Source organism: Scylla paramamosain, chromosome 22 (genome assembly GCF_035594125.1).
Source record: "Scylla paramamosain isolate STU-SP2022 chromosome 22, ASM3559412v1, whole genome shotgun sequence".
Classification (NCBI taxonomy): Eukaryota; Metazoa; Arthropoda; class Malacostraca; order Decapoda; family Portunidae; genus Scylla; species Scylla paramamosain.
Window position 1 is genome coordinate 12,042,430 of NC_087172.1, and position 9,255 is coordinate 12,051,684.

Sequence of the window (9,255 nt, forward strand, 5' to 3'; positions counted from 1 at the left end):
GTTGCGTAGAAGCAGGTGTGGATTTTTCGTTTTTATTTTATTTATTTTATTTTTTTCTCCGCAGCATCCTTTTGTCTCCCTCTCTGTGTTTCTTTTGTAGCTTTGTGATGTCGGCTGTTGGTTGGTGGTGGTGGTGTTGTGAGGGAGGAGTTGGATTTACAAGAGGGAAAAAGTGTGTATGAATGTGTTATGGTTATGTTGCAGGTGTCGGTGATTTGGTGTTTGGTGCTCAGGATGGTACTTTGTCTTTTCTGGACATGTAAAATATTTTCTGAACAGCACTGTATTTTCTGAGCAGCACAATGTAATTTTTTTTTCTTTTAGTGAACCTATACAGTATATATTTTTATGTGAGATTTTGTCTTATTGCGTTCGAACAGCGTATGACCTTTATTTGTTATGTGTGTGTGTGTGTGTGTGTGTGTGTGTGTGTGTGTGTGTGTGTGTGTGTGTGTATTGAATAAACTCCATCTTGCATAAAAAGTAAAATGTTCTGAACAGCGACAGACAAGGGAATGTAATATACATATGTTCTGTTTTTTAAAGCACCACGAGTTAATATAACCGATACTTGCATTTAGTACTTATGCTCATAAATTTGATGAATAATGTATAAAAAAAGTAAAAAAAAACTATATAATCAGTACCTTTAGTAGACTTTATGACTCTGTAATGGATCCAGAAGCAAGTGATTATGATGGTGGTGGTGGTGGTGATGGTAGTGTTGATCGTGATAATTCATTTGGAAACAATGAAGAAAATTTTTAATATTAAGCGTCAGTAAAAGTTATAAAAAATATATATAAACTATTTTTAAAATATAGTATCACTCAGCGGGACTCAACATGCGTCCCTCTAACTCGATGCCGCCACGGACTCGTCGCCTCCTCACCTGTATAAATAAACCACAAAGCAATACACTTCTTCCCACAAACACATTCTGCACCGGATACGATCACCACATACAGACAGACACAAGCAGCACCACGCCTCAGGACAGCGGCCAAGAGAGAGAATCGTGTCACAGCACAGTCACAGAACACAGCGTTAGCAGCACGCAAGACACAGCCAGAGAAACCCCTGCAGCAGCAGGGCCAACAATATCAACAAGAACAAAAACCTGGGAGTCAGGGAGGAGGCGTCAAGTCACGAGTTGCCGGCACATCCATCAGTACAAATGCCACGCTGACAGCGATAACAGCAGTGCTCGACGCCTGCAGCAGCCTCCGTCAGAGTGCAGGCGGAGGTGCTGACGGCCTGACGACAGCGCTGAGGTTTACGGCTGACACCAAACTGACAAATAATGAAGTGAGATAAAAAATAATGATAATACTTAAGTCGCTTTATGGGTTCCGAGTCTGATATTTGCCGACATCCTCATGATGAACCGGAAGGCGTCCTGACAACCCAACAGGTAGTTACATTGAAATTCCTCACCTGGCCGGCCGTCCCCCTCGCAGTAATTAACCTGTGGGCCAATTTTCCGCTGCTTAAGTGGTTACCTAAAGCGGGAAATTTGAATAAAAACACTAACTTGGTCTCGCGTATTTAGAGATAGCTGCTGGTTAGGGGAGGGAGAGAGGAAGGGGAGGAGTGGGGGGCATTGCGAGAGTAAGGTCGGAGTGTAAAGTGAGGAATGAGTGAGGGAGGGACGAAATGGTGATGATGCAAGAGTTTTAGAAAGAATGGTGACGATTTGTGCTACACAGACGATAGTGGCGGCGATGATGGTGACGAAAAGATACTGGTGTTGGAAGAGAATGTATATATTACCAAAGATAAAAGAAAACGTAAAGGAAGATTATTGAAGGAGTTATCTATTAGCATTCTGTGTTTGATGGAAGAGGAGGAGGAGGAGGAGGAGGAGGAGGAGGAAAGAGTGTGCATTTGGAATGTAGATAAAAAAATAAACTGCAATTATATATTGAACAGAATAATTTTAAAGATTTCTAAGCTCCGACAGCAAAAAAAAAAAAAAAAAAAAAAATCTTAACTCTTCCTCCTCATCCTCCTCCTCCTCCTGTATCTCAATATATCAGTCACCTTCATCCTCAAATTTCATGAATAAATCAACGCATTGTCGAAACATATGCGACGGGACCGTAGAATTTGTTCCTTGCGTGAGGAATAATAAGGAAAGTCACCACCAGCGTGTTAGTGTTCTCTCGCTTCCCTTCACCTTGTACACGAATAGCTAGTCTTATTGTCGTATTTCAGGCTTTATGATACCCGTGTTTAGTACTGAGTAGTTAGCAGCTTAGGTTTTATATTTTAGATTATTCGTGTTTGCCATTGGATAATTAAATATAGTCTGTATTAGTCTTGCAAGGGTTATGTTTACTGCAGATTTTTTTAATGTAATTTTAGTCTTAGTTATTAATTTAGAAGGACGGCCGAGTGTGAGGTGGAAGTAGATAGGTATGTCTCGTACAGGGATTGGCCACGTGTAGACCTGACGGCTTCCTGCAGCTTCCCCTATTTTCTTTTGTTTTGTTTTAATTTAGATTGTACTCAAATTTTAATGCACTGGGTGTGGTTGGATTTGCTGCCTTTCTCCACACACACACACACACACACACACACACACACACACACACACACACAAGGCACCAATCACCTATAACACCTTTACTTATCCACCTTCCCTCCACTTACCTGTTCGCTTTACAGTAGTTACCTGCAGCTCCTTAACCCTTTACCTTAAGATGTTCACCTGGAAAAGAGAACGCTTCCCGACAACACCTGAAGACCGTGACCCGTTTTACTCGTCAATTAAAGCCCTATAATTTTACTCCGGCTGCTCATCACGCGAGGCAGTAGTTAGTGGTGGCGGTGGTGGTGGTAGTGGTGGAATGAGTTACCTCCTCCTCTTCTTCCTCCATCTCCTTCCTTTTTCGTTTTTGTTCTTCCTCTTTCTCTTTCTTTTTCTGTTTTTCCTTTCTCCTGTTTATATTTCTTTTCTCCGTTTGTATTCATCTTCCTTCTAATCTTCCTCTTTTATGCTTCTATTTCTTTTTCTTCGTTCTCCTCTTCCTCCTCCTCCCCTTCGTTCTCCTCTTCACTGCTCTCTTCTGATTCTCTTCCTGTGTCTGTTCATTTTTCTTTTCATGTTTCTTCTTATCTTCATCCCTCTCTACCTGTTCATTCTAGTCCTCCTCCTATTCCTCCTCCTGTGTGTATGTGTGTGTGTGTGTGTGTGTGTGTGTGTGTGTGTGTGTGTGTGTGTGTGTGTGTGTGTCATTCTCATGCAGCGAGGGGTCCCGGCGAGGTCTCGGGGGTCGCGGGGCGGGCGGCGGGCGAGGCGCTGTGTCGAGGAGGCGTTCCGTGTTTACAATATTATGGGCAGTGTCCGTCGTCAGTCCCTCAGCCCAGCCACCCTCACCTGACGGACACACGGGCTTCTTGTCTCTCTCTCTCTCTCTCTCTCTCTCTCTCTCTCTCTCTCTCTCTCTCTCTCTCTCTCTCTCTCTCTCTCTCTCTGGCGTCATCTCGTATTCACATTCCTTTCCTAGTGATATGTTCCTTTTCATTTCCTCCTCCTCCTACTCTTTCCTCCTCCTCCTCCTCCTCCTCCTCCTCCTCCTCCTCCTCCTCCTCCTCCTCCTCCTCTTTCTTCTCGTCCTCCTCCTTTCACTCACTCTCTTAGCAACCTCTCCTCCTCATCTGCTTCCTCTTTCCTCACTCTCTTGGCCTCCCCCGCTCCTCCTTTCCTGACCTCCTCTTCGTGTCATCACCGCCTCGTCTCTTCACTTCCTCTCTTGGCCCATCGTCCTTACTTCACTTCACCCACCTCTTAAGGTTTCCTCACCTCCGTCTGTCTGTCTGTTTGGCTGTCTGTCTGTCTGTATGTATGTAAATATGTATGTATGTATCTATCTGTCCATCTATCTCTGTGTCTGTCTACCTTTGTGTCCTTCTGTCTGTGTGTCTTTTTTCTGTCTGTTTATTCTCTCTCTCTCTCTCTCTCTCTCTCTCTCTCTCTCTCTCTCTCTCTCTCTCTCTCTCTCTCTCTCTCTCTCCTCTCTCTCTCTCTCTCTCTCTCTCTCCTCTCTCTCTCTCCACCTTTACCTGTTTCCTACATCACCCAAGCACACCTGGCCTCACCATCTAACACTGCCAAGGTAACTTCGTCTATTACTTCGGATGTTCATAATTTTAATCGTTTCCTTGCATGGGTTTTCATCATTATCATCACTGCATGCTGGTCTGGTCCGCTGATCCGCCTCCACTCAGCAGGAGACCAACTCAGCGGGGGACGTGTCAGTCAGGTGTGTGAAAAATTGTTGTGAAAATGCTTGTTCTTGGAAAACATTATATTCGGTGTTTTATATTTTCGTGTCTTCTTTTTTATTAGCCGTATTGTGAATTTTTTGTTGCTCATAGAATGGTAAATTAACATAAGTGGAAGAAAGCTCATAAAAATACACTTGTTCTGTGATAAAACTTCATATTAGCTGTTTTCTATTTTTCGTTTTATTTTCTTTCTCTCTCTTTGCCGTATACGAATCTGATACTTACAGAAGGGTAGATTATCATAAGTGTAAGAAAATGCGTGAAAATTTATGAAATATTGGAAAAAGCTTACATTAGTTGGCTGTTTTATATTATTATTTCTAATTTTGTTCTGTACCATATATGAATTACAGGGACTGCCACGTGTGGGGCTGAGGGCTTCTTGCAACCTCACTTATTTTATGTTTTTGTGTTCTTATAAATTAGTGTTCTTCATATACGGGTAAATTATAATAAAGAGAGAAAGAGGAAAGAGAGAAAGAAAATTTGCAAGAAAAAAAAAAGGAGGAGGAGGAGGAGGAGGAGAAGAAAAACAAGAGGGTGAAGGCATAGAAGCGATAACAGATCTTGACAACCTGTATAAAACTGACCTCAGAGACACCTGCTTGACCCCTTCCTCCAGGTCAGGTCACGTGGATCCATCACACTGGCCTTGAACGTGACCTTATGGCCGGGAGAGGCGAAGCTGATGGCGGCGGAACCTTACCTAACGTGGCAAAAAAAGTCCCTTGTTGAAAAAAAAAAATCGTTCTTTGTCTAACACTGAGGCAACGGAGAGGAGCTAAGAGGTGAAGATACGTGTGTGTGTGTGTGTGTGTGTGTGTGTGTGTGTGTGTGTGTGTGTGTGTGTGTGTGTGTGTGATGTGGATAAAATAGTGAGCTCGGGAGTGGAAAAAAGCGAGGAATATAAAACACATTTCTCCCTCTGAAGAACACACACACACACACACACACACACACACACACACACACACATAGACACACACACACACACACACAGAAAGAAAAATATATCGTGGGACTAAAACATAAAAAAAAAGTCAAACACTAAAAATAAAAGTCAAAACTATAGAAATAATATGCGTATTTTCTTTTTTCTGTAATATTTTTTAATACATAAATTGAAACGAAAATAAAAAGGAAAAAATAAGTAGAGATCTTGATTCCAACTACTAATATATAGACTTTAAAATGAAGAAAAAAATGTTGGACGTTCTTCTCGGATTTTTCCCTTTACCTGGTGATTATCAGGTAACACAGGTAGGTCAGGGAGGGGACGCGGCCCGAGCCCAACCCTTTACCCCTTACCTGTGTAGACCTTACCCATTAGTTTTTTTTTTCGGGTGTATTTAATCATGCACCTCCAAAGCACCGGGAATGATGTTTGGTGTGTGTGTGTGTGTGTGTGTGTGTGTGTGTGTGTGTGTGTGTGTGTGTGTGTGTGTGTGTGTGTGTGTGTGTGTGTTTTGTCTCTTATGGAAAATGATGAATATGTTTTGCCTGTGTTGTAATTTATGAGACAGGTGTGTGTGTGTGTGTGTGTGTGTGTGTGTGTGTGTGTGTGTGTGTGTGTGTGTGTGTGTCTGAAATGTATCTGTGTATTTGTTTTAGCCCGCGCCGGAACGTTATGTGCATGTATAATTGCATACATATGTAAAGAGCGGCGCCATTAATTGCGTTTGTAATAGTTGGTTATTCATGTATTCTCTCATGCACGCGTCTGTGTATGACCGCTGGATTATTCATTTCGCATTTGGCGTTCACTTTCATGTATTTATTTTACTACCTAACCTCCCCCTGTAAAATATGTATGTATGCATGTATGTATATGCGTGTACTACGTATGAACATCAGGTATGCGTCTGTGTAGTACCTACATGTGTAACCCTTTTATCTGTTATGGTGTATTTCTATCTATATGTACGTAAAAACCATGTGCGTGTGTGCGCGTGTGCGTGTACCCCGTCCCAGGGCGTGTGGGTGTCGGCGTCTCGGGGCTGACAGATGTCGGGGCTGGCGGGGGGCGGGGCCAGGCCTTCATATATCATTGGAAAGGGTTAGGAAGCTGTGCGTATATACCTTTGCGTTACAGGCCCCTGCACGCACCCGCCGCCCGCCCAGACCCTGCCTCAGCGTCCACGCCCGCCCCACGCCTCTGCAGGGTGGAGTGGCGAAGGCGTGGAGGTGAGGGCGGCGCTGCTTGGGTGGGAAAGGTGAGGGGGTGACGGAGTCGTGGTCTTTTCAGCGTGTTTGGACGAAGCCGGTGTCGCCGCCGGGTGGGCGTGGCGAGGGCGGAGCCTCACGCCGGCCACGCCGTTGGGCCAATCCCACGCCTCGTAGATCCTAAAGTAGGCGTGGCTAGAGTCGGCTGCTAAAGAAGCGCAATTTAAGGCTGTAATATTATGTAGTGTTGGGGGAATGTTTTTATTCATGAATTGATGGAATGAACAGGGCGGAGGGCGAGACGCCGGCAGGCCCGCTGGGAGAGTCCCGGTCAGGGGCACCTCCACCTTGTCTCAATTTGCCAGCCGCTGAGGACACGCTCTCCGGGGCTCAGTCACGAGGGAACTGTTTACACGTATCATTTTCTATCATTCGGGTATGGAGAGCTGAGGAATTTCATCGCTGGGGAGCCGAGCGGCGAAGGTTCACGTGGGTCTGTTGGTGCGGCAGGCGGCGTGTTTGGCGGGGCGCGGAGTGGGTGAAGCAGGAGACAGGTGGGGCAGGAGTGGCATGAATAACACAGGTGTGAGGAGGGGGCACAGCGCTGTAATGATGGTGTTGGGCAGGAACACTGACATCAGGTTACGTGGACATCAAGGAGCATCAGCATTACCTGGGAAATTATGTAGCATCACCATAAAGCAGGCAGGAGTTACATGCCATCAGCATAACACACCTGCCAGGAAAGCAACACTGTGACGTACCGGGAATCGGGCAGAGTCACGCAACCTGTTCCTGGACCACCCGAGGACACACACAGCATACCAGGAGGCCCCGAGGACACACAGTGCACACCAGGAGACCCCGAGGACACACAGCATACCAGGAAACCTCTAGAAGACACCCCAGAGATCTCGAGGTTACAGAGAGCATACCATAGTCCCTGGAAGACACGTAGAACACACCAAAATGCCTCGAAAATAAGCAGAAAACACCAGTGCCTCAAGAACACACAGGACATAACCCAGAAATCTCGAAATCACATAGGAGATATCCCAGAGGTCTCGAGAAAAAACAAATCACACCAGAGATTTAAGGACTTATACCCAAGTACGTGACACACCGCCAGTCGTTCTCAAGGGCGTTACTCTCCTGCCGAGGTGGTTTAGGGCAGCGTGGCCTCGTCGGGTCCCTGTCAAGGCCGGGCAGCACAAGACAAAAGGCTGCATCACGCTGGTTGACCTTGTAGTTCTCCCAAGGTCATGCCGGTTGCCCCCTTGCTCTCGCCCTGAGTGTCTGATGATTTCTGCTAATTCATATAAAGAAAAAAACATTTAAACATTTGCTCACACGAATCTATTAACGTTTATATCTCAAAAGCAGATAACTTAATGTATTCTCATATTACTTATGTTATATTATTTCATGATGATTTCTATGCAGGTTTTGTGATTCATTGTTCTGTTAGGTATTTATCTTTGTGAGTGTGTGAGGTTTGCCTCGTGTCTTTCTTTCCTTCACCAGGCGTCCTGCTCCTCGTCTCCCGGTGATTCAGGAAAGGTGTTGCTGTTTTGTGTGTTTTGTGTGCTATTCCTGTTCCACATCACGCCAACTTGTGGAACTGAGAAGGAAATAATTCAAATGTTAGATAATTAGAAGATAATGTATGATTAGAGAAAAGAAACGAGGCACACACACACACACACACACACACACACACGATTTACTCTCCATTTCTCGCCACGAGCGTCCAGTCTCTTCTCTTAGCGCCACGTGGGGCGAGGCGGCGGCGGGTTGGCTAGTTGACTACACCGGGTTCAAGGATGTTTGTGGATGTAGTGGTTCGAACCCCGCTGGTCCACACACACACACACACACACACACACACACAGTCATGAGTAGCTGTGTAAAATCAAAAGATCCTAAATTTATATAAAATGTTTGCAATCGACGTGAATTGAGAAATGAAAGTCGTGTAAAACCTTAACCCCAGATTGGAATTTGAAGTATAGCGTGTTATTAACTTATTTGTACTTACAGATATTTATTTTCTTCCTCTTTATATACACTCTCTCTCTCTCTCTTTCTCTCTTCGACGGACTAACTATTATTAATGTTCTCGCAATCTTCTCCTGTACTCATTGTTTTGAAATTCTCTTCATCATTTATTATTATTACCACCAATTATCACGTCATTCTTACCTCTCTTGTTTTGTTAGATATTTTTGTTGCCTCGCCTCATTTTATTCTTAATTTCGTGGTAATTTTTGTGTCGTCAACAGATATCATGCATATTGTCTGTGTAGCTTTTTATTTTGTTAATCACTGTTTCATCTGTGTCGTTAACTCTCTCTCTCTCTCTCTCTCTCTCTCTCTCTCTCTCTCTCTCTCTCTCTCTCTCTCTCTCTCTCTCTCTCTCTCTCTCTCTCTCTCGATATCTCGGATTGCGTTTCACCATCTGCCTCTCACTCATCTCCTCCTCTTCTTTTTCATCCTCCTTCTCTTCTTCTCAGTCTCCATCCTGTTTCTTTTCGTCATCTTCCTTTTCATTTATTTGTTTGTTTTTTATATGTATTCCCTCTCTACCTCCTCATCTTCGTTGTCCTCCTCCTCCTCCTCCTCCTCCTCCTCCTCCTTCCCCCCTCCTCTACACCATGCTTTACCACATCCCTTTCATCTTCCACCTCAGCTTACAGCTTAGCAAGACCACCACCACCACCACCACCACCACCACCACCACCACCACCACCACCACCACCGTTCCCCTCACCACTTGCATCTCAACCCAACACCAACAAC